The sequence below is a fragment of the Ips typographus genome, linkage group LG5 (assembly GCF_016097725.1).
Source record: "Ips typographus isolate SLU linkage group LG5, UJ_Ityp_2.0, whole genome shotgun sequence".
Classification (NCBI taxonomy): Eukaryota; Metazoa; Arthropoda; class Insecta; order Coleoptera; family Curculionidae; genus Ips; species Ips typographus.
Window position 1 is genome coordinate 13,385,967 of NC_138426.1, and position 25,159 is coordinate 13,411,125.

A 25,159-nucleotide genomic window follows, 5' to 3' on the forward strand; every position below is an offset into this window, starting at 1 on the left:
AAATCAAAAAAAAAATCAAAAAAAAAAATCAAAAAAAAAAAATAAAAAAAAAATTTGGTCACAGCTATTTGAAAGCACTATAGATCCAGTGGCGTAGTAATTTTTTCAATAAAAAAATCGCTAATAAAAATTCTCCATTTTCTATCAAGAAAAAGTCTCGTAATATGACCTGAAAACTGAAATAAATATTTAAAATTTTCTCCCATAATAGACATTTCATTCCTAATTATTTCAAAAAAAAAATCATTGAAATCGGTTAATAACCTAAAATTTTATAGGGGTGTTTCCATTCTAAATGGGTCACACTGTATAATATTTTAAATTTAGACAGTGGTAAAATTTTAAGAACTACGTCACCTGACTTTGATAACTCAATTTTTGAGCTTGCAACACTGTAAAGACTAGTTGACATTGTCAAAAACTGTCACGTGACCTTCAAAACGCAGTTTAAACTTTGGAAAATTGATAAACGAAATTTGGACAGTTGTAAAAAATTAAATTAAAAAATACACGTCACGTGACTTAAATAACCAAATTTTTGAGCTTCCAAACACTGTAAAGACCAGTTGACACTGTCAAAAACAGTCACGTGACCTTCAAAACGCAGTTTAAACTTTGGAAAATTGATAAACAAAATTTGGACAATTGTAAAAACTTAAATTGAAAATTACACGTCACGTGACTTGGATAACTCAATTTTTGAGTTTACAACACTATAAAGACCAGTTGATATCTGTCAAAATTAATCACGTGACCGTTAAAATGTGGTTTGAACTTTAAAAACTCGCTAAATTAAATTTAGACTATTTTAGACAGTTGTAAAAGCTGAACTTGTAAGAGACACATCACCTGTCACTTTGATTATGCAATTTTAGAGCTTGCAACACTGTCAAGTCCAGTTGACACCTGTCAAACTTAAAAATGTAGTTTAAATGTTGAAAAATTGGTAAAATATTATAATAATTCAGTAACAAAGATTTTACTATAATGATTACATGTTTTTTAAGCAAAAGCTTCCTCTTGGACACTCCAGCGTACTGTCAACTGTCAACTTTGTCAGGGCAATTTTACCCATTTGACAGATTTGCCTTATTTTAGGTGCTGTAACAAAATTGCTCCTTTGTAAAAGAGATACAAATTAACTGGGATATTTTCTAATCTAACCCAAAACGTCACTTTATTGTTGACATAAAGTTTTTGTCTCAAATGTTTGTTCGTGATTTGTCTATTTGACCTGAATGGGACATTGCAATATAACCATTTGACCTTTTGATATTAATCAAAATATATGATTTTGTGTGTTTGTAATTTTCCAATCAGATTTCAATTTTTTTTCCATCTAAGGAAAATCGACAAAATATTAACAGGTTGTGGAAATAGGGCTCACTTATTTTCACGTTGCTTAATAATTACCGGTAATTGGCTGTAATAGCAGCAATTAGTGTTGAACTGTGAATACTAAAAACCGTAACAACATAGTTTAGGTTAGGAAGAGTCAAAGTACGACAGTTTTGCAACTAGTTTTATTACGTTGCATTTAATTGAAGGTGCTCATCAGTTGACTAATAGAGCTTCAAGTAAAAAGCCTAATTAAATATACACTCTGTGTGTATTAGTGGTTTTTGCGTTAATGGGGAGGGTCTCCGTTTTGTTGTTTGTTCTAGTCTTTCACTAAAAATGTACCGTTATACCACGAGAGACCTCCAAGTACAAAAGACCGTAAAATATTTATTTCATATAATTACAACCTACATAGAAGCAGCGAATTGTATGGGGTTTTTATAGTTTCTCACACGAATGACATCTAAAGATGGATGTGCTTGGACTTCCGGTAAATAGCCTTGGTCACAGTCGGTGGTTCTGAACATTAGTCGTAACGAAAAAAAAAGATCATCAAGCCTGAATCGTTTTATGACTTTGTGTTGCTCGCAGGATTTTGGGCAGGTTGGGCAATCGATAAGAGAGGCCCAGCCTGATTACTTTAATTGCCTTGTCTTGTGCTTCAACATGCTGGCTGATGGTCTAGTAGTGGGCATGAGAATAGGAAATAACAGTTGTTGTATTAGGGTTGCCAAAATGTCAATTCACTTAATAATAATAACAAACCAGCAAATGGGTTTAGTGTTGACCCTTGTCAAGCCACGCGAGGAATACGGGTATTTTAACGTACAAGTCGAGAACCGGAAGAATGCTTTTTATATCCTGGCTTAATAAAGTGGAAACGACATACTGCAGTTAATGTATCATCTGCATGTTTTATTGGGGAGGCAACCAAAAAGAACATTTTTTCCGTTGTTTGTTCTCGGCCGGAGAGAAAACAAACAGCATTTTCCTTCTCCAGCTCGGCTTCTTCAAAGCGGTTTTTCAAGAACTTGTTTAACATCTGAAATGAGTAATAGGTTGCATAATGGTAGTTTCATAATAAATGTATTTATGCACTTTTTCTATCTACAATCTTAAGGTGACCTTCGGTAGCGGCAACCGAGTTGATGTTTCATTTTCAGGCCATTGTTTAAAATACGTATACCATTGAATTAGATTCACAGCTGACATTTCCTTGGGAACGACCATTTATTCGGATTCAGTACCACTACAGGAAACCGAGACAAAAATACTAGGCATACACTCGCCTGTGTGCTATTTTAAACGTTTCTTACTTCTTCGAAGAAAAATCCAACTGAAATACTGTAGTTATTTTACAATGGAACTATCTAGAATCGTTGAAAGTCTTGTATGCGTGTAGTTCTCGTTTTATCGCAATAAATTCCGACTATACGCCAATACTATTCTCATCTCCAGTTTTTTTTGAACAAACATTTAGTTGATCTGTAGCTAAAGAAGCTAAATTTTGATATGTAACTTAATAGTATACCTACAGATATGAAAATTGTCCATGATAAAAGAGTTACAAGTTAATGCTTCAAACAAGGATAAGTAACGGTTGTAAGTGACAGCGTACCAAAATGTGACGTCTTTTGACAGTTGGTTTCCAGATTTTAATTCATTTCTTGATCAACCTTACCCACCGCCCTCTGTACAAGAAAGCCAAGAAGGTGCATGCCAAAAATTCCAATATGGCCGAAATAGTGGTTGACAGTTTGCATTTGTTTGTATTGTGGAAATTGAGTTTTTCCATGATTAAATTAATTTTTAAGGTTTAAAGTCAAGACTTGGGATTACTTGCCAAAGTAATTTTTGTTTGCTATTATATATTGTTGTTTATATGTTTGTTGTTCTAGTGAAAGTGTAGTTTGTGTTCATTTTATTGTGTTATCACTATTGTTATTGTTCCTTCATTGTTCTATAATTTGTTGTTGGTTTTTTAACTTAAATTCTATTGCCTCTACAATATGCCGTCCACTTGTTGTTTGCCAAATAATTGTCAAAGCAATTTGGTGAAAGGCCCAAAAGTGTCAGTCTTTTACTTTCCAAAAGACCCTGCTCGAACCCAACAGTGGTTGAAAGCTTTGAACTGGAATGATTTTACTCCAACACAATACTCAGTGGTAAGTTCAATATGCTTTCTCATTCAGTAAACTTATTGCCTCTTACATACGTATGTGAGTTACATTTTGAGAGCAACAAAGATTTACTCTGAAGAAACAGGACAGCTTTTAGAAGTTCCATTGGCACATTTACATTTTAAAAGAAAGGTCTTGGTACTAATATAAAACCCATTTACCAGTTTTGCTTACCAAGCTTCAAGGATTTCCAAATTTTCTTTGATTGAGCAGTTTTCACATTAGTTTGTTGTACTTTCCAGGACAAAGGATTCTAACCAAACTTACTTTGGCTGGACTTTATTGGGTATAAAAAGCCATATCTATACATATCTGGATCAGGAATGAAGCGTTCTTTGATTTTTCACTCACAACTTCTAATCAACTACACAAAAAAATAAAAAAAAACATATTTTCTACTGCATCTGCATAGGTTTGTGTACAAAACGACTAAACCGCTAACGCCGCCATTAAAAGTGACATTCTAGGCTTTCTTGTACAGAGGGCGGTGCTTTACCTCATCATCACGTGACCACCTGTTGACGGTACTGACTCACGTCACATGCTTCATTTAGTTGAAGCTTCTTTTGGGTGCATAATGTCAAATTTTACATACAAAATTACTTATTTCAGAAAATCAGCTTTGACCTCTTGTTATTATGGGTTAAATTAGCTTGAAACCCATTGCTAACCTAATAGAATTTAACAGAAGCATCAAAATTTATCACAAGCAAAATTCGACTTTTAATGATTTCAAATTATGTATACCTACAGTGTGTCCAAAATAAGGAGGGCCACACTATGGGCAACTTGGTAACGGTTAGAAACCCAGATTTGGTTAAATGAGAGAAAAGTTGCGTAATCATAGCCTTAGTAAAATGACATTTAGAATATTTTTTGGTTTATTAGATATTTTCAAAAAAGTGAATTTTTAATTTTGAATTTTATCTTTTTGTGACGTTAATATTGCACCTAGACCAAAACTAATGACACTCCTCCACAGCAACTTGTAAAGCTCTTTAAAGTGGCATTGTCAGTTTTTTATTCCAACGTTTCGTCTTTGTGGAACCATCATCAACCTCATTTTTTTAAATGCGTTCATTGGTTTTTAACATCAGCATCTGAAAGACATTTTTATTCCAAATTCAATGATGTATGACACTTTATGGATTAAATGCATTTTACTCTGTTTTTTTTTAGCTTAATTTACAAATTGCTTATGCCAATAATATGTGTAGGTTATTTAGATGGTTATTATTAATTTATACTTAAAAATAAGAAAAAAAAAACAGTTTTTTTCCAATTCCAAAAGTAAAATTTCTATTTGAAGAAGTTGATGATGGTTTCGCAAAAACAAAACGTTGGAATAAAAAAATGCCACTTAAAAGAGCTTTAAAAGTTGCTGTGGAGAAGTGTCATTAGTTTTGGTCTAGGTCCAATATTATAACGTCACAAATAAAATGTAAAACCAAAAAATTCACTTTTTTCAAAATATCTCAAAAGGCCATGATTACGCAACTTTTCTCCCATTTAACCAAATCTGTATCTCTAACCGTTTTCAAGATCCCCATAGTGGCCCTCCTTTATTCTAGACACACTATACAGGGTGTTCCTAAATATCATGTACAAACGAAAGGGGGTGATTTCTTGGCATATTTAATTGCTAAAGTTGTTACGACGCGAAAGTGATAGACAAAAAGTCACAGTGGCAACCCCGCGATCCCGACTGAGAAGAGAGAGACGGGACGTGTGTGTGTGTGTGCCGCAAGAACAGAAGCGATACGACTTTCGACAAAGGCAACAATCACGCGTTTACTATTTTTCACGTTCTTATTTCGTTAAATAAACCAAAGTTTGTAGTTAACAAAGATCATTTTTTTTTGTACACATCCACGCATCATAGTGGTCCTTCGTCAGCCAGATTCCAAATTGAAGTTTGGAGAATCAAGCAAATTGCATCGAAACAGAAACAGAACCAAGAAAAGCAGCCATTTTGTACGTCGATCGCCAAACCACAATCAACAAGAAACAAAAGGTGAGCGCCTGTATCCTTTTAATCATTCCTACCGTACTTATTTTGATAATCGTTAGAAAAACGTTTACATCGTTCGCCACAGTTTACGTTATTTTTTATGGATTTACACGTTTCGACCTGAAAATAATAGCAAAGTGTACAGTAATTATCGCGAATTTACACGTCCATTCTCGTATTTTAATTACGTCACGAATCTCGATTAAGTTTAGGATTTATTCACGTTGCAAGAAAAGGGAAATTTGCAAATTTCACACCCAGGCAGTACTCGTATATACATTTGTTTCGAATATTCTCGTTTTGTTTAAAATATCTCGTCTCGAATCATCACGTGTTTTATTTTTGTGCTAAATAAGAATGCCAAAAGCAAAAAAGCAAACAATGCAGAGTTCTAATTCAACAGAGTCGGTCGACACAGACATTTTGGAATTAAGGCATGCTCGTAAAGTAATATGTCAAAGATTAAATCGATTTAATGATTATTTATCGAATGCTATTGATCGGTTTCAAACGGAAACTCGGCTTAAGAGCGTGGAAGAAGATTTTTCAGAATTCGATAAAATTCAAACCCGTTTAGAATTTTTGTCGAATGAGGAACAAATTAATAGACTTGACACGGAAACTGCTTTTTATGCGGCTATTTCATATGCAAAAAAATATATTGCAGATGCAGACAAAGTTTGCAACCTCTCGGTAAACAACTCTTCTTCCTCTCCTACCACGTCATTATCGTCACAGTCGGCGCAGGCGCACATTTCGCTGCCACAGGCGGGCGCTGTTGCCAAACTCCCAGACTTAGGGTTACCATCTTTTTACGGAAACTATGAAACATGGTTTAGTTTCAAAGACATTTTTGACTCTTTAGTGGACAATAGAACCGACTTAAGTGAAGTAAATAAGTTTTTGTACCTAAAGGTATGCTGTAAGGGAGACGCGCTAAAGTTAGTAGAGTCTTTAGATGTAACCGCCTCAAATTATTCTATTGCCATTGCGTTATTAAAAAAACGATACGAAAATAAACGAGCTATTATTAATTTTCATGTTAATAACATTCTTTTTAATTTACCAATTGTCCATAGGGATTCGCCCTTGCAATTAAGAAAATTAATAGACATGGTAAATCAGCATATCTGTGCGCTACAAAAATTATCTTTACCAGTTGAACAATGGGACACGTTGTTAATTCCACTAATTTTGCATAAGTTAGACAGTAGCAGTATTCGAGAATGGGAAAGCAAACAAACTAATGATTCACTACCAACACTAAGTGAATTTATTGAATTTTTGACAAAAAAGTGTTGTACCCTTGAAGCAATAAATCATGAATTTTCAAAATTAAACGTAAATCAAAGCAAATCACGAGATCAAGTACATACAAAACTTCCATTTAAAGGTACCAGAAACTATTCGAATAACAATTCTCACGCCAATTTAAATCAGCAATGTGCATATGGACTTACTGACAGGAGTGATAAGTCACAGTCTGTAAAATGTAATTACTGTAACGAGAATCATTTTATTTATCACTGTCCCAAGTTTTATAATTTAAACCCTTCAGAAAGGTTTAATGAAGTGAAAAAGCTTAAACTTTGCAGTAATTGCTTAAGAACAGGACATTCAAAGTATGATTGTAGATCTGGTGGATGTAGAACCTGTAATCAAAAACATAATACATTACTACATATTGACAGAGGTTTTTCGCAAAATTCAAGCAGTCAGAATAATGTCAATAGGACACAGACAGATAATTCAGGGGAAATCACGGATGGAAACACACGACAACTTCGAGAATATGTAGCTTCTTCTGAAGCTGGGCAACATGCAATGCTTGCTACTAATCCTAACGATATAAACCAAGTTTATGACAGTTCGATTCTGACAAATACCAATCAAGTTTCAAATTGGAAAATAAACGAAATTTCAGGCGAGTTGTCGTATGTTGCGTCTCACACTAATCAAGTATTATTATCAACAGCTGTCATATTGATAGCGGATAATAAAGGACATTGGCACGAGTGTAAAGCATTACTGGACTCAGGTAGTCAATCAAATCTGATTACTAAATCACTTTGTAGCAAATTAAATTTGCAACTCGAAAACATTAACTTACCACTTTCAGGTATTAGTCAAAGTCTAACTCGAATAACGCACCGTGCAAAATCTTTCATAAAGTCTCGCTTTAATCAATTTCAAGCAAACTTGTCATTTCTTGTATTGCCAGTCATTACTGAAAAACTACCACTTACTAGATTTGATGCTTCAGCAATCATTTTTCCAAAAAATATTAGATTAGCAGATAGTACTTTCAATGAACCACAGGATGTTGATTTACTTTTAGGAGCAGGAATATTTTACGATTTGTTAATGACAGGAAGAATTAAACTCGGAGACAAAATGCTAGGATTACAAGAAACTCGTTTAGGTTGGATTTTGACCGGTACTTTAAACTTTTTGGATTTTCAAAAAACAGTCTGTAATTTTTCCGCACGAACAACCAATAAAACATTACAAGAAACTTTGAGTAAATTTTGGCAGCTAGAGGAGTTACCTAACGAAACGCATCTTTCAAAAGATCAACAATACTGCGAAGACTATTTTAAAGAAACGACAACACGGCATTCGAACGGTACTTTTATTGTAAAATATCCATTTAACCAAAATCAAAATTCTCAACTTGGCAATTCAAAAACGACGGCTCTAAAACGTTTCTATTATTTAGAGAGAAAGCTTGGTCAAAACGCGGAATTGAAGACGGCTTATTTAGATTTTATGCGAGAATATGAGTCATTAGGACATATGAAGTTAAAAGGCGAACTAGATTCGATAAACATTAATGATTGTAACTCATATTTTCTACCCCATTCAGCTGTTTTGAGGAACTCTTCTACTACAAAATGTCGTGTAGTATTTGACGCCAGTGCAAAAACTAGTTCAGGTATTTCCTTTAATGACTTGATATTAGTTGGCCCGACTGTACAACCAGACTTGTTCTCGATTTTATTAAGAATGCGCTTACGTAAATATGTATTAAGTGCTGACATCAAAATGATGTATCGTTGTATTCTAATCGATGAAACTGAACATCGTTTCCAACAAATATTGTGGAGATGGAATCCGGAAGAAAAAATTAAAGTTTATAATTTACAAACTGTCACATACGGTACTTCAAGCGCACCTTTTCAAGCCACACGCTGTTTACAAGAGCTAGCATTACAAAACAGAGCTAATTATCCAAGAACATCAAATTTAATTGATCAAGCATTTTACATGGATGACTTTTTAGCGAGTTTTGATAATGAAACTGAATGTACAGAAGTGTATCAAGAACTTTCAGAAATTTTGGCTCAAGCAAACTTTAAACTACGAAAATGGTCATCGAACAATCAGTCGTTCTTAAACAACATTTTGCAGTTAAACGGAAATAAAAATGAAGACCATTTAGTTTTGTTTCGTGATAAAAAACAACTAAAAACGTTGGGCATTTTGTGGGATCCTGTCGATGATACTTTGAATTATATAGTTGACGTAAAATTTAGCTTAAATAAATTTACCAAACGAACGATTCTCTCAGCTATCTCTAAAATTTTCGACCCGCTTGGTCTTATAGGCCCTGCCACGATTAAAGCAAAGCTATTAATACAAAGTCTTTGGAAGCTAGATCTGGATTGGGATGACAATATTCCACCAGACCTGGTTGACAATTGGCTTGAATTTTCATCTCAGATTCAACACTTGAATAATGTAAAGGTACCAAGACACGTGACGTTACCGAACTCGACTATAGAGCTATACGGGTTTAGTGATAGCTCTGAGAAAGCATATGGCGCATGTATCTATATTAGTTCGACCACTCAAACCGGTGAGAAAACCATTACCCTTTTAACGGCTAAATCCAAAGTAGCTCCTGTGAAAAAACAGACACTTCCACGATTAGAACTTTTAGCAGCTCACTTATTGTCTAAACTCATGAACCAAATCAAAAATATTATTGACTTACCGATTTGTCGAACAACTTATTTCACCGATTCGACCATAGTACTAGCATGGCTAAAAATAGAACCTCAAAATTTAAAAACTTTTGTAGCTAATCGGGTTGCAAAAATAACCGAACTTAGCGACGTCACAAATTGGAGACATGTAAAGAGTAAGGAAAACCCGGCAGATATCATATCACGAGGGCTAAATCCCAAAGAGTTAGTGGATAACCACATGTGGTTTTACGGACCTGACTTTTTACAGATCGACCGTCTTGACGTTGAGCTCGAAGATAACTTAACAACCATAACTGATAATCTTCCAGAGTTAAAGTCAAACGTACAATTTACGAACAATAGATGTGCAGCTGTAAATTTAAGTACTGAGTTACCAATCAATCCAAGTTTCAACGACTATCTGTTCAACAAATTTTCTAGTTTAACAAAACTAACTAGAGTAGTTGCTTACATTCTCAGGTTTAAAAATCGATCCTTGTTGAAGAAAACCTATGAATACAACACTCTTACTGTAGACGAACTTGACAAGTCTTTATTGGTTTTGATAAAATTAGTTCAACATAGCGTGTTTAAGCAAGAGTTAGTAGATCTCAAACGCAAAGGAATGACAAGCAATACCAGCAAAATATTAAATTTAAGTCCATTTCTTGATTCAGAATGTATAATTAGAGTAGGAGGTAGACTAACAAATTCAGAATTAAAATACGAACAAAAGCACCCTATTATACTGCCATATAAGCACAGATTAACCGATTTAATAATACGAGAAGCACATTTAAAAAATTTGCACGCTGGTATTCAAAATCTTTTATCTATCATACGTCTGAAGTTCTGGCCTATTAATGGAAAAAATGCCGTAAAACGTATAATCGGATCATGTCAAGTATGTTATCGAGTCAACCCTAAACCGACAAATTTCTTAATGGGTTCTCTTCCTCGCTCAAGAGTAGTACCGAGTAGACCATTTTCCAAATGTGGGGTGGATTATGCCGGACCTATTTATGTAAAGGACGGAACTCTAAGAACAACCAAGCTAATTAAAACGTATATCTGCATATTTGTTTGTTTTGCTACTCGAGCTATGCATCTCGAGCTGGTAAAAGATTTGTCAACTTCTAGTTTTCTGAATGCATTAAAGAGATTTTATTCACGACGAGGTAAACCTCACGACATCTACTCGGACAACGGCTCGAATTTTGTAGGCGCAAACAACTATTTTTTAGAGTTGTATGACCTAATCAACAAAAAAGATCACAATGAAAGCGTGACAAAATTCTTAGCTGACAGCCAAATTCGTTGGCACTTCATACCCGCGAAATCACCCCATCTAGGTGGGCTTTGGGAAGCTGCTGTGCGGTCTTGTAAATTTCACCTTCGGCGCGTATTAGGCAATTCATCTCTAAGCTATGAGGAGATGTACACTCTGCTTGTGCAGGTTGAAGCGTGTCTAAACTCGCGTCCCTTGGTACCAATTTCTAACGATGTCAATGACTTTTTACCTTTGTCCCCCGCCCATTTCCTAATAGGCGACTCACTGTTAAGTCCACCGGAAGAAGATTTAAAGGATATGCATATTTCACGGTTATCCAGATACCAAAAATTACAACAGTTGTTTCAACATTTCTGGAATCGTTGGTCCCGAGAGTACCTTGCATTTCTCCAGGTCAGAAACAAGTGGAACACCAAAAACGACCTCAGAAGTCAGCTGCCAGTTGGAAGTTTAGTAATTCTCGTTGAGGACAACCTTCCCCCTTTAAGATGGCCTCTAGCAAGAGTGACGGAGCTACATCCCGGTTACGATAATGTCATTCGAGTGGTCTCAGTAAGGCTGCCCAATGGAACCATTACCAGACGATCCTAAAAGAAGGTGTGCATTCTCCCTATGCAGGACGAGCTGGTTCAATGCGAAGAAAACGCTCAGTAAGGAACAATCGATTTCGACAGTTCAGTGCGTGTTTTTTTTTGAAAAACTTTAATTTTTCAACGCGGGCGGCATGTTACGACGCGAAAGTGATAGACAAAAAGTCACAGTGGCAACCCCGCGATCCCGACTGAGAAGAGAGAGACGGGACGTGTGTGTGTGTGTGCCGCAAGAACAGAAGCGATACGACTTTCGACAAAGGCAACAATCACGCGTTTACTATTTTTCACGTTCTTATTTCGTTAAATAAACCAAAGTTTGTAGTTAACAAAGATCATTTTTTTTTGTACACATCCACGCATCAAAAGTTTCATATAAATATGGTTCCGCAAATGCTTGATTTTCAAGATACAGGGTGTCAAAGTTTTTTCTAATAAACCTGTTTTTTATATCTTAAAGACCTATCTGACGATTTTATTGAAATTTGACAGGGTTTTCAACTAAGTTTTCAGTAATTGAACGATATATTTTTGTCTTTCAGTGGTGTCCCGAGGGACAGAATAAAAGAGAAAAAAAGTGTTTTTTTTGGAATAAGCAACTAAAAATACAACTTTTGTGTCTCTTGATATTTTTTCGCATCTTGCTTCGTTTTCGAGAAAAAAAATAAAAACCATTCCCTTGCATGTCCTTAAAAAACATAAAAAATAAACTAATGGGCCTGTCCCACAATTTTTTTTTATTTCATAACTATAAAGACGGATTGAAAATATTATACCCGTATTTTTTTGTTTTCAAAAATATTAAGTCTAAATAGAAAAAAAATGATGATAAAAACTACATTAATCTCATGTTTTAAACGCCTGCCGCCGGTGACGTACTACACTATCAACCAATCAGCGACAAGAAGTGAAACAGTTGGCGTGCAACAGCCAATAAAATCGCCCAGAATTACGTACGTCACATGCGCGCCAAAACAGATCTTTTAAATTTAATGGACAAATTCAAACTAATGTAGGAACATTTACGACCATAATTTTTTCTTCAAGAATATGAAAAATTAGTTTTTTGATCCTATTCTTTCGATTCCAGTCATTAAAACAAAAATTTATGATATGTGGGATAGGCCCATTATCAAAAGCTGAAGGGAACATGTTCTTTTTTTGCAAAAAAAATCCAAATAAACAATTAATATACTTAATAAAAAAAAATAATAATAATTTTCAGAAAAGTGACACACTTTTTTTTTTGTTCGTGATACTGCCTTTTGGGACGCCACTGGAAGACATAAATATCATTCAATTACTGAAAACTTGACATCTTATCATAGTTCAAAACGCTGTCAAATTTCAATAAAATCGGCAGAAAGGCATATTATTAAAAAAAAGTTTTTTAGAAAAAATTTTGACACCCTGTATCTTGAAAACCAAGCATTTGCGGACCCACGTTTATGTGAAACTTTAGCAATTAAATATGCCAAGAAATCACCCCCTGTCGTTTGTACAAGATATATAGGAACACCCTGTATATTCCAATGATATTGAAAAAAAATAGATTTCATTATAACGGGTGTTCAATAATTGTTATGGTCAGGTCGCCTATGGATGGCAATTGTCACAAAAAGCGTATGTCTTAGATAACGTTGCAAACAATTATTATATGACAGCTGTCAATCCGCCGGTTAGAACGAGAGAACCACAGCTAACTACGACCATAACAATTATTGAACACCCGTTAGTTCAAATTAGCTTGAAACTTATTGCTAACCTAATGGAATTTAACAGAAACACTTTTTTTGTCCACTTTTTAGAAGAAATGTATACCTCTGAGCTATAATGGTTTTATTTCTAATATAGTCAATTATAGTATTTCAACTAACCAACTGTGGAATTATTGGCAACACTGCCTTACAAAATTTCTCTCGGCTTCCAGCGGCATGTCCGCATTTTACTAAGATTAAAACAATCAATTCCTACCTGAACATTCCCCCCGCATCTGATCTGACTATTTAATCACTTACACGCCACTTTACGTCGCAGTTACACCAGAAAATGTACAAAAAACACTGAAAAATCCCGAACGAAATAAAAACGTACGCCATACTGGTGCCGAATTGTCAACTAAACTGACAGGTGACAGGAAATCTACGCTGTTGCCGCCAACCTTAGAGCAAATAATCAGTCCTGGAAGCGAACCAAACGTTTGAGAGGCAAGAATTAGCGTAGTTCTTCTTTCGGTCCTTTCACATATTAGGTTAAGTGAGGATGTCAAATAACTGTTCAATAAGACGGGAATACAGTTTGTTTTCGATTTTATGAAATTTCATACTTTGTTCGTTCGCCGGTTGTGTGATTGCCCATCCAGTTGTTAAATAAACCTACACGAGTTTAATTTGCCCGTGTTATTCGCTATCGAAAATTAAATAAATTTAGTAAATTAATTAGAGTGCTACTTAAAGTGAATTAGTCACAAGTATGCGTTTTATCAAGTCTCTCAAGAGAAGTGGGGGGGGACAGAACATGAAATACTCCCGATTAGCCTCATAAAAATGGTGTATAGCAAAGTAACAAAATATCCCCAGCCAGCTCGTTAGTGGATTAGGTCAAATGTCAAAGGTTTAGGGTTCCCTATAATTAGTGCAACGCTTTGCCGCGATATAGTCGGTCTTTGTCAGTGTTAGCCCATCCCGCCAGTCGACAGGCCTACGTATAGGGTGGAAACTCCCCGCGCCCTAATAAATTTGGCCATCGAATCGTTATCTGTCCAAAAACAGACGTTATAACGTTAGTTACGGCCCTAAGTATGCGGGGGAAGGGTTTCACTGCCAAGCACCCCCTTCGAATTAGGACAGTGGACTGCCGGATTTCCAGACCTGAATCCAAACAACTAACTTTAATCAAAACAATGTCAATGCAAGGCTGTAACATAAATTTATCATTGTACCGTTCAGTTTAGTTCTCCTGAGCATGATTCTAAAAAGGAAGGACCAATTAAGTCAATAAAGACTAATTCTTTTGGAATGACCTTATTATTTACCTTAATCATGACATTTGTAACACTGGCGACAATAACGTTTCCTTTTAGAACCAAATCATACACGTGCACTTACAATATGGTCAGAAAACTGGCAGTTTACAGGAACAGGATGTACCAATAACGGTTCCTTTCGCCTTATCAAAACCTGATTGTACAGCGCGAAAAAAAACCAACATCCATCTTATTATAACATGAACAACAAAACTGCAATCTGATTAAAATCTGTTCATGCTTCTACCCATTATACATCAGCTATTAAATCATTCAGTCAATTAAAAACTAAATGTCTGCTTCAAATAATTCTAACGAAGTAGGTTTTCCTCGGTTTTGAGTTAATAGAAAATTTTCAAACAAGCTCGATGTGCTTTACAGATTCCAACTTGTAAATCTAATAATTCATGCAGTCTGATTATCTGAAAGCGATAAGTTTGCATGAATTATGAGCACTTTTGCAGTTGAATTCATATATGCAATGTTATTAGTGTAATTGTACAAACATGTTAATTATTTGAAACAACACAGATTAACCTTGCTCAGCTCTAGTAGTAAAGGTCACGTGATGTTCTTAGTTCACATGGAAAGGAAAAATGAAGGCATTAAAGTGCGTCCGCATTTTTCCCTGATTAATGCCCCACGGACGAGCGACGACTACTGGAAAATTGCATATTCTGCTTAAGAATAATTACAAACAAATATCATAAACTCTATATTCGGCACTTAATAATGATAATTATTGGAATTTACCCTTATACTCTTGTGCAACGTATAATTTTATAGTGGAACGTATCAGATTGAAATCGCATCCGACCAGGCGAACTTTCGGCGTGAGTGCCGCGCAACTGGTCGACTGCAGTAAACTTGATTTGTTGCAATTAAAAAGACATAAAAGTACTGCTTTTTTCGGCTCAGATCGCGGGAAGGTTATAAAACTTGTTTTATCGATATTTTTTAACGTCCACCACCCAACCAATGCTGATTTATTGTCAAAACATCTGCGGTTTTCAAACGTTCCACTTCATCCAGTACAAATGTCACTTTTTTTCCAAATGTCAAAATTTGTTTAACTGAAACGTCAAAATACCAAATGACAAGTTAAGATCGCAGCGCCCTCTTGCATCCATCTAGGTATGCTACAGCATTCTAACCTAACCTAAATTTTTTTCTGTTTTTAGTTAGTGAGATTGGTTAATACAGTTTTGAGGGCCGATTACACCGACATATTTAAGGGCACCCTAGACTAGGTTTTAATTTGACATTTTGCACATGATCTGTCACAGTCAAATCACAACTTGAACCTTAATTACGTCGATGCAATTTGCCATCGTTTATTGCTGTACTATAGTAACTTATTATTATTATAATTATTTACTGGTAAGGCGAAGTAAAATTGGAAAATTTACCAATTTTACCAGTAAATTTATGAGTCTAATGTTATAAGTCATAAATCTGAATTACTACAATTTTCATGCACCCCCCCTATTGTATGAAGGACTGTGAAACATTTTTGCTCTTTTTCAAATTTTTCACTGTTTCTGAGTGTTTTAAATCAGTTGAAATTTGAGCACCCTGTAACTCTGTTATTTTTTGGAGTTCAAGATGGTTCAACCACTTAAAAGAAGCGTTTTGAGCTCCCCTTTCCAACGGTGTAGAGTAAAAAATTCTATCATAAAAATTGCGTACAGGGCGACAAAATTAGTAAACCACCATATTTTTCTTGCACATTCTGTATACTGAAAGCAAAAACGGTCCTACAAACTTACGGTGTTGGGTTAAGAAGTTGATTAGGAACATTTGTGCTCTTTTTCAAATTTTTCGTAACTTTCACTGTTTCTGAGTTTTTTACAAAAACTGGTTTGATGCAACACATTTTTAAATCAGTTGAAATTTGAGCACCCTGTAACTCTGTTATTTTTTGGAGTTCAAGGTGGTTCAACCACTTAAAAGAACCGTTTTGAGCTGCCCTTTCCAATGGTGTAGAGTAAAAAATTCTATCATAAAAATTACGTACAGGGTGACAAAAATAGTGAAACACCATATTTTTCTTGCACCTCCTGTATACTGAAAGCAAAAACCCTCCTACAAACTTATGGTGTTGGATTAAGAAGTTGATTAGGAACATTTGTGCTCTTTTTCAAATTTTTCGTAACTTTCACTGTTTCTGAGTTTTTTTACAAAAACTGGTTTAATGCAACACATTTTTAAATCAGTTGAAATTTGATCACCCTGTAATTATGTTATTTTTGGGAGTTCAAGGTGGTTCAACCACTTAAAAGAACCGTTTTGAGCTGCCCTTTCCAATGGTGTAGAGTAAAAAATTCTATCATAAAAATTACGTACAGGGTGACAAAAATAGTGAAACACCATATTTTTCTTGCACATCCTGTATACTGAAAGCAAAAACCCTCCTACAAACTTATGGTGTTGGATTAAGAAGTTGATTAGGAACATTTGTGCTCTTTTTCAAATTTTTCGTAACTTTCACTGTTTCTGAGTTTTTTACAAAAACTGGTTTGATGCAACACATTTTTAAATCAGTCGAAATGGTGGTTTGAAATTTGAGCACCCTGTAACTCTGTTATTTTTTGGAGTTTAAGGTGGTTCAACCACTTAAAAGAACCGTTTTGAGCTGCCCTTTCCAACGGTGTAGAGTAAAAAATTCTATCTTAAAAATTGCGTACAGGGTGACAAAAATAGTGAACCACCATATTTTTCTTGCACATCTTGTATACTGAAAGCAAAAACCCTCCTACAAACTTATGGTGTTGGGTTAGGAAGTTGATTAGAAACATTTTTGGTCTCTTGCATTTTTTTGTAACTTTCAACGTTTTTGAGTTAACGGTTTAAAGAATAGCCAGGGAGAAAATCGCCTGTAAAACCCACTTGGAGTAAGAAAATTATTGTTTTAAGTACATTTTTGGAATCCCCATTAAATTTCCTATTTAATAACCTGAAAAAAAAACTACAAAATCAAGTACAGTCAGGGAGAAAAACGCTGTCAATGTTTAAATTTCCAAAAACACAGTTCAAAAGGACAGTCAGGGACAAAATCGCCTGTAAAACACACTTGAAGTGAGAAAATCACAGTTTTAAGGACATTTTTGGAATCCTCATTAAATTTCCTATCTAATACACTAAAGAAAATACTATAAAGTTAAGTAAAGTCAGAGAGAAAAACGCTCTTAAAATTTAAATTGCCAAAAACACAGTTTAAAAGGACAGTCAGGGACAAAATCGCCTGTAAAACTTACTTGTAGTGAGAAAATGACAATTTTAAGAACATTTTTGGAATCCTCATTAAATTTCCTATCCAATAACCTGAAAAAAATACTACATAATCAAGTACAGTCAGGGAGAAAAGCGGTGTCAAAGTTTGAACTGTCAGAAACACAGTATTTGTAATTTACTGGTAATTTACCGGTCAAATTTTCCTGGTAAAGTAAAATATTTACTTTACCGGTAATTTAGCCATCACTACTTGAGTGTTTATCTCACTTTAACTCACTTGAAAAAACAAGATGGCCATTGTTGTTCTTATGTCTATCTGACAAAGGAAAATCAACAAATTAATGGCCAATATAGAGTACAAAATCCTAACTCCAAAACTCACCACCAGAGGTTGTATCTTAAAACGCCACTATTATAGTTTCCATGTTGGTTAATTTAATAATTGTCACGTGACACTCTGTGATGTACGATTAGCGCAGTCACGTGATAACTGTCAAATCATTGTCTGTTTGGTGAAAGGAGGAATACCGAACTAGTAGTCTCAGAAGGCTAGACTGGAAGTTAAGAAATGTCACTGTCACGTGACCATTCAACCAATTACAGTCGACTTTTATTGTTTTGCAGTTGAAAACTAGTAAAAAAAAATTGGTATAATATGACTAGTTTTGGTTTGTTTGTAATTTCGGACCCAAACGCGTCTTGATCAGTCACCTGACCTTCGTATGTTCTTGTAATCGTAGTTTCATGTGATCATTACAACCACTCACTGTCATCTCAGGTTTTTAAATTTGTCTTTTTTATTGACCTTAAAACAGTGAATTTAAGAAATAAGTGGCAACAGTGTTGGCTTTGTATTGACTTTTGACAGATTTTTCGTTTTGTTACGTTTTGTTCTAGTAAGTTTTCAGATTTTCAACAAGAGGTTGCCAGTTGATTCATCAAAGTCAATGTTCTTCTGCGACATTGTCTGTTGTCTGCATAACAACACATTCTTATTTAAACAAACTATTCCACGACGATTCTGATGGTAATTAAATTACCAGCAATTAAATGCTAATTAATTTTAGGTTTCGTGGGTTTTTTACGTAGACGGCAAATTGCTAGGTGCAGCAGCGCCCCCCTAAGGGCAAGGCAAAAAAGAGTAGCATGAAAAAAGGACTTAACCGTCTATGCGGTACTACTTTAGCATCTTTATGATAAACAACCAGAAAGATGCGGGCTACCTGGTAGTGTTTAGCATTATTCCATATTCATATATTAATATTTCAGCGCGGATTATAAAGGAGTACATATTGGCGGAATAGCAGACTCCCGTGAAACTCTTCGGTTTGAGGTTAAGGTGTAGCCACCGTCGGGTACTGAGGTAGGTACGTGTGCGTTGCACAGCCCCGCTTATCGTTTTTGAATATCATGCATATAAATCACGTAAAAATTTATATTTTGGTATTTAATTATAGGCTAAAAGAGTCACGGCGAAATTTATAGATTGTCCAAAGGGCCTCTTTTTTTTAGAACGGCCCACTCGATTAAATTCCTGCCTCATTGTTGTCTAGTATTTTACAGAGCGGATGGTAGGTACTACCAAACCAAAATCTAAACACAAAAATACATTTTAAACGTGTTTTGCGCCTGTTATAAATCCACGTAAGGTATACATGTCTAAGGGGCGTTCCTGACTTATTCTTTTTCTTTTCGAACTCGTGAGGTTATGCAAGCATTATGGGCGGTGAAGTACAGTCCGTGCCACGTTATGTTGTACAGTCCGAATCCGAGTCTGGCCCCCTCGGACCGTTCGTGTTGGCTTTATGGCAGAAATAACGCTATCCTGGGCCAAAACTGCATATTTTTCTTTGTCCAGCCAACGAGGGAAAATGGTTTGTTTGTATTGGTCAAAAAGACAAACGTTGGCAACCCTGGCAACTAACAATTTACAAATTAATTTATTGGACGGTGGACAACCTAACAAATTGCACCGTATAACTCTTCGTTTTTTACCATCAGTTTTCAGATGGTCAATCGCATTTTTTGATTGTATTTATTATAGCCATTGATGGAAAATTAAGAAGAGAAAACCATTAGAAACCAACATTTCGTGACATCTGTCAGTCTATAAGAACGAATGTGACAGCTTTATACGGCAGTTGATCACATGACCCTCTATACTAGAAATCCTAAAATGTCACGTGTTTTATACACAAACGTATGCAGATGCAGTGAAAAATATGTTTTTTTTTCATTGTTGTGTGTAGTTGTTTGCAAGTTGTAAGTGAAAAATCAAAAAAAGGTTCAATCCTGATCCAGATATGTGTAGATAGAGCTTTTTTATACACAATCAAGACCAGCCTAAACAAATTGGTTAGAATATTTGTCCTGGAAAGTACAACAAACTAGTTTAAACACTGTTTAATGTAAGAAAATCTGTAAATCCTTGAAACTAGGTAAGCAAAACTGGTAAATGGTTCTTATGTTATTACCAAGAACATTAATTCAAAATTATTTTTGTTGCTCTCACATTCTATTTCATCTAATCCTCAAAAAACTCAATTTCCACAATACAAACAAACACCACTATTTCCGCCATATTGGAATTTTTGACAAGCACCTTCTAGGCTTTCTAGTATAGTAGGCGGTGAAACAACTGATTGGTATCTTGTGATTGTCCAATAACAGCACATCCGCTTTGCCAGACTGTTACTAATAAAGTTTTTTACATCTTTCTCGAAAGCATTGATTCGCCAATGGTTCTCTCTCCTGATCATTAAGTTCCTATACAGGTGTGGTAAATCCAAAAGCGACCATAAGAAAACCGTGTAACGGACAGAGAAACGTAAGTAATTGCATACGCGGGAGAAAGACAGAAAACGAAAAAAATATCAAGTAGGCCATATTTTTAGCGCGCTGTTGCCAAACGCCGTAAGTATTCAATACCCTCGACAAACTTACTTACGGCGTTTGGCAACAGCGCGCTAAAAATATGGCCTACTTGATATTTTTTTCGTTTTCTGTCTTTGTCCCGCGCATGCAATTACCTAGGTTTCTCTGTCCGTTACACGGTTTTCCTATGGTCGGTTTTGGATTTACCACACCTGTATGTTTAATTTTAAACAAGGATGGCGTCATTTGACAAAACCATACTGTCAAATTACACCATTGTGACGTCACATTTGCCCTCTCCTCCTATACGAAGAATCGAATATCCCCTTAAATTAGGATGACGTCAATTTCAACAGTCTGTCTCAAATTCGATTGTTAATCTGTATAGTAGCCAAAGAAAACGTTTGAATATCAAGTCATAAGCACTTAAAAAAAAAAAAACAAGATGCATTACAATAAAAATAACAAAAAAAACCGTCTTTTGTTTTCTTAAAAAAACACTGCAACTTTGACTATTCTTAATTTATGAAAAATGTGGATATATTTGCTCTGGATTTTCAGTCAAATCGAAATGAAGGTATAATCCAAAAATAAGCGATCTAAAATCTGAAATGCACACATTCTGAAAAGAAAACGACATTACCGTCCATTTTTGCTTGGTTCTACTTTTAGTTCTCATGGCAAAACCCCGTAAGACAGCGATTTGTTCCAAGCAAATTTCACCTTTATTGTTTTCGCTTTGATTATAAAGCTTCTCGAAGATTTTTTGAGATCTGATGTAAACGTAATCTTTAGAAAGGTAACTTTTACAACAATTTGTACTTTTAAGAAATTTGAGCAAGTTCAATATGGTCTATTTTCGCAGGCCACTGCTTCTAATTTTTATGCTAAAAGCCATTAAGTTGTGTGACTTATTTCTAGCAAATTTCAACCAAAATGGTTTTTGTTTTGTCGTAAAGAAGCTAGGAAATACTAAGTATTTAGTGACTTTCTATATCTTATTGTTGAACATCATTTCTTTTAAAATACTCAAATTGACGTTTTAATTTGAACTCAATTAATGTGACAGGAAATTTTGGATTTCAACTGCTTTTTACATGGGTCATATTTAAAACCTTGCCATTTCTAAACGAAACGACAGATTTTCATGCAGTTTGCACTATCATTGAGCTTAATTTATGGGATTTTGATTGATGGCAAAAAACTCTGACTTAAATGCACCGCCACTGTACTATACAGGGTAGAAAAGAAGCGCGTGCAAAAAAGTGAAATTTTCAAGTAGCCTCCAATTGATCAATAATTTCTTTTAGGTTTGTTTTATAACTTAAGGAAGTGTTGTTTAGGTTAGGTTACGCTGTTTTCTAATTAGCATCCTGTGACTCAAAAAATAGCGATATGTATCCAAAACTGTCATTTTAAGTCCCATATTATGTATTTTAACCGATAGAAGTGGAAGAACAATTTGTGCAACAATTTGAAGTTTTACACTGTCGCTAGACACCCTGTAAGGTCTTACCAAATATGGGGCTTGTCCTGAAAAGTACTCAGATAATGTTGAACATACAACGGCATTTGAATGATAGATACATCCCTGCTAATATGGCTTAATTCAAGATTGAACAGTGTTATGTCCATTTTCCGGAAAAATCGATATTTCTTTGGACACATGATGTTAATTAATAAACGCTCAAAAACGTCCCGAGATAATGCCCTAGACCACAAGTTCCTATGTAAGAAAAAAGTTTATTATTAGTAAAGTGGCTGTAATTTAATACTTTTCTTTTTTTGCGCGCGTTTTTGTCCCACTTTGATTGTCTTTAGTCACCCTGTATGCTGCGTTACTTCAAAAATTATGTAAAAGATAATATTGAATCTACACCCAACTAAAATGACCCATAAAAAGCTGCTGCCATGACTTAATTCGAGCTTAAGCACTGTAATGTCGTCTTTTTTGGATAAATCAATATTTCTTGAAACATGGGACGTTAATTGGGAAACGTCCCGAGATATTGACCTAAATAACACTTCCTTATGTTAAAACTTGAAAATGTCACTTTTTTGCACTTTTTTTTTTTCTTTCACACCCTGTATAAGACAGTTAGAGTGCATTAATGCAAAAGTTTTTTCCATCAGCCAAGCTCAATGACGGTCCAAACCGCATTAAAATCTGTTGATTCGATTCAGAATGGTGCAGTTTTAAAAATGACCCAAAAACTTCTGTGGATTAAATTTGTCTAATTTTTTAAACAAATATTCTCCAACGTTGAATTTAAAAAAAGTTAATTCTTGAATGTAAACACCGCAATCTAACAGTAATGTCAACAGCAGTTACCGGTGAAAATTTATGACAAAACCAAACGTCCGCGAACCTATTATAAAGGAATAAGACTCACACACCCAAAAAGTCAACATGATGGTTCCACGCAGCCGGGTTCCCATTATGTGCACCAAAGTATATCGTTTCATTATTATATAGAATCCAAACGAATCATTTCATGTTTTCCACACAGGATGGTTGGAACGACAATAAGGTTTTTTTCATGACGGAGGAAATGACAACATGTTTCGTAATCCTCATCCATTATTATGCCGTTTCAAGGATTTTTCGGTTTTTTTATTCCCATGTACTGTGAACAATTAGAAAAAAAATATTATTTATATAAAATTATTGCGCAACAATAACCGAGACATTGTTCATAATCATAACATCATGAAGCTCTAGGTTGACGGATTAAAGTGAATGGACAGTAGGAGGTAAGTAAAAAGGATGATTAAGTCGTTTTGTTTGGTTTCATGGTTGTAAAATTTAATATTTCGCATAACTGACACCTGCAGGTAGGTAAAAATCTCGAGTGGCGCTTTCAGATGCTCATTTAAAATTGTAGGATTAGGATGATGGTATACAATAGAACCCATCACTAAGTACATTGACTTCTTTGAAAAAATCCTTTATATTGTCATTTAGAAAGAACCACCACGAAGTGGGCGGTCTACAGTTTTAGTGACACTTCTAGAATACAAACTTTTTTATTGGTAAAATAGCTAATAAATAATTAAAACTTTACTAATCGCCGATAGAATCCACATGAAGGCATGTGTCTCTGAAATGAAGCAATTATCTCGTTCGTCTAGCATTCCGATGTTTCTTCGCCCATTAATAACAGTGAACCATCATGTTTTTCTTATTAATTGGTTAAATGCTGCCGATATTTGTTACTTTATACGTAAGCACTGACAGTGCACACCTCCCAACCGACCAAATCATCAGAAAGTTTAGTTTCGAACGGAACTGAGCACCAAAAGAGAGATTGGAGCAGAGAATCCATTCAAACATTGAGAAAAAATACCATAATATGGTAGGAGGAGTGGAGCAGGAGTCTAAGGGCCTTGCACCAAGTACTCCGAACCCATGGGCCAGTTCCCTAGCATTTTTACATAGAAAGGTTCAGTTCAACCTCGACAGGAAATATCCATATCATTGAGCTCATCTAACATCAACTCGATGATGACTCTGGAGGGCCTAGAAAAGCTCAATGATCTAGGAAGGAATAGCAAGGTAACTCTCCTCTGGGTTCTGGGGCACGTCGGAGTAGAGGGTAACCACCAAGCAGATACTCTGGCATCAGCGCCACTGATCGGGCCAGAACTATTCTGCAGCCTTGGAAAAGCATATGTCCAGGAAGAACTTAATAAAACTGAAGAAGAACTGAGAGCAAAGACTTCCAGGACTGAGGCAGGCCAAAGATCTCCTCGAGCAAGATCGAAGACACTGATTAACGACATTGTCGACTCAGAGAACACCAAAGGAAGCTAGGCCTAGAAGAAGACCTGCAGGTTCTGCGGAGAAGAACCAGAAACACTCCACCACATCTTGCTAGAGTATTATTTATTAGTATTATTATCTTGGGATTATACCAGCTGGTTGTGGAAGAAATACCTCAAACAGAGCCAAGATCCTGAAATTCCTAAAGGAATTAAATCCTGGGCTGATATGAACAAGAAAACCTTGAGGTAGCAGAAGAAGATGGGGTACAATAAATGTTATATTTTCTAACGTTTAAACTAAGTATTTGGCTTCACTTAGAGAGCTAAAATTTTGGTTGGTTAGAAAATATTTCTGATAAAAACATCTTTAAAAAGGACGTTCTAAACTACACAACTCAATGAATGAAATGCTGTTGATTAAATCACTAATTTGAAATCATTAAGATCGTATTTTGTTTGTAATAAATATTGATGTTTGTATTATTAAAGCAGTTTTGGACTAGCTCAGCTGGTTTCGAGAAAAATTTCGTGCATCAAACGCAGACAAGGTGGTTCCACATATAAAGATGAAGAGATAGTCACATATCTCTGATTAATAACCGTATTCGTGGAGGATTTATTGCTATTAATTTAAGATGTTGGCCGGTCGAAAAAATCCACTTAAACCCCGTTCTAAAACCGTTTTGCACATCTTAACTCAGCGTTTCCACGGCCTGAAAAAGAGCCGAGGAGGAGCCGGGCACGTACATCAAAATAACCGACCAGGCCCTGTCCATCACTGGTAAACCAGTTTTTAATTGCACTTCTTGGGGGCATCTATTTGAATACTAGGTCGGACTCACTTCAAAACTTATCGTAACTTTCAGTTTCGCAAAAA

General features: G+C 35.3%; 1 protein-coding gene and 1 long non-coding RNA gene across 4 annotated transcripts in view; both read right to left on the reverse strand.

The window, feature by feature from the left end:
• Positions 1-25,159, reverse strand: part of LOC145729854 (homeotic protein distal-less-like) — a 70,480-nt gene that overhangs the window by 27,888 nt on the left and 17,433 nt on the right. The gene's annotated exons all lie outside the window — the stretch shown is intronic.
• LOC145729855 (uncharacterized) lies at positions 728-23,290 on the reverse strand. The gene is made up of 3 exons (XR_014178475.1): positions 13,359-23,290; positions 2,107-2,383; positions 728-2,022 (listed from the first exon to the last, which is right to left on the reverse strand). It is a non-coding gene; the product is annotated as an uncharacterized LOC145729855 (long non-coding RNA).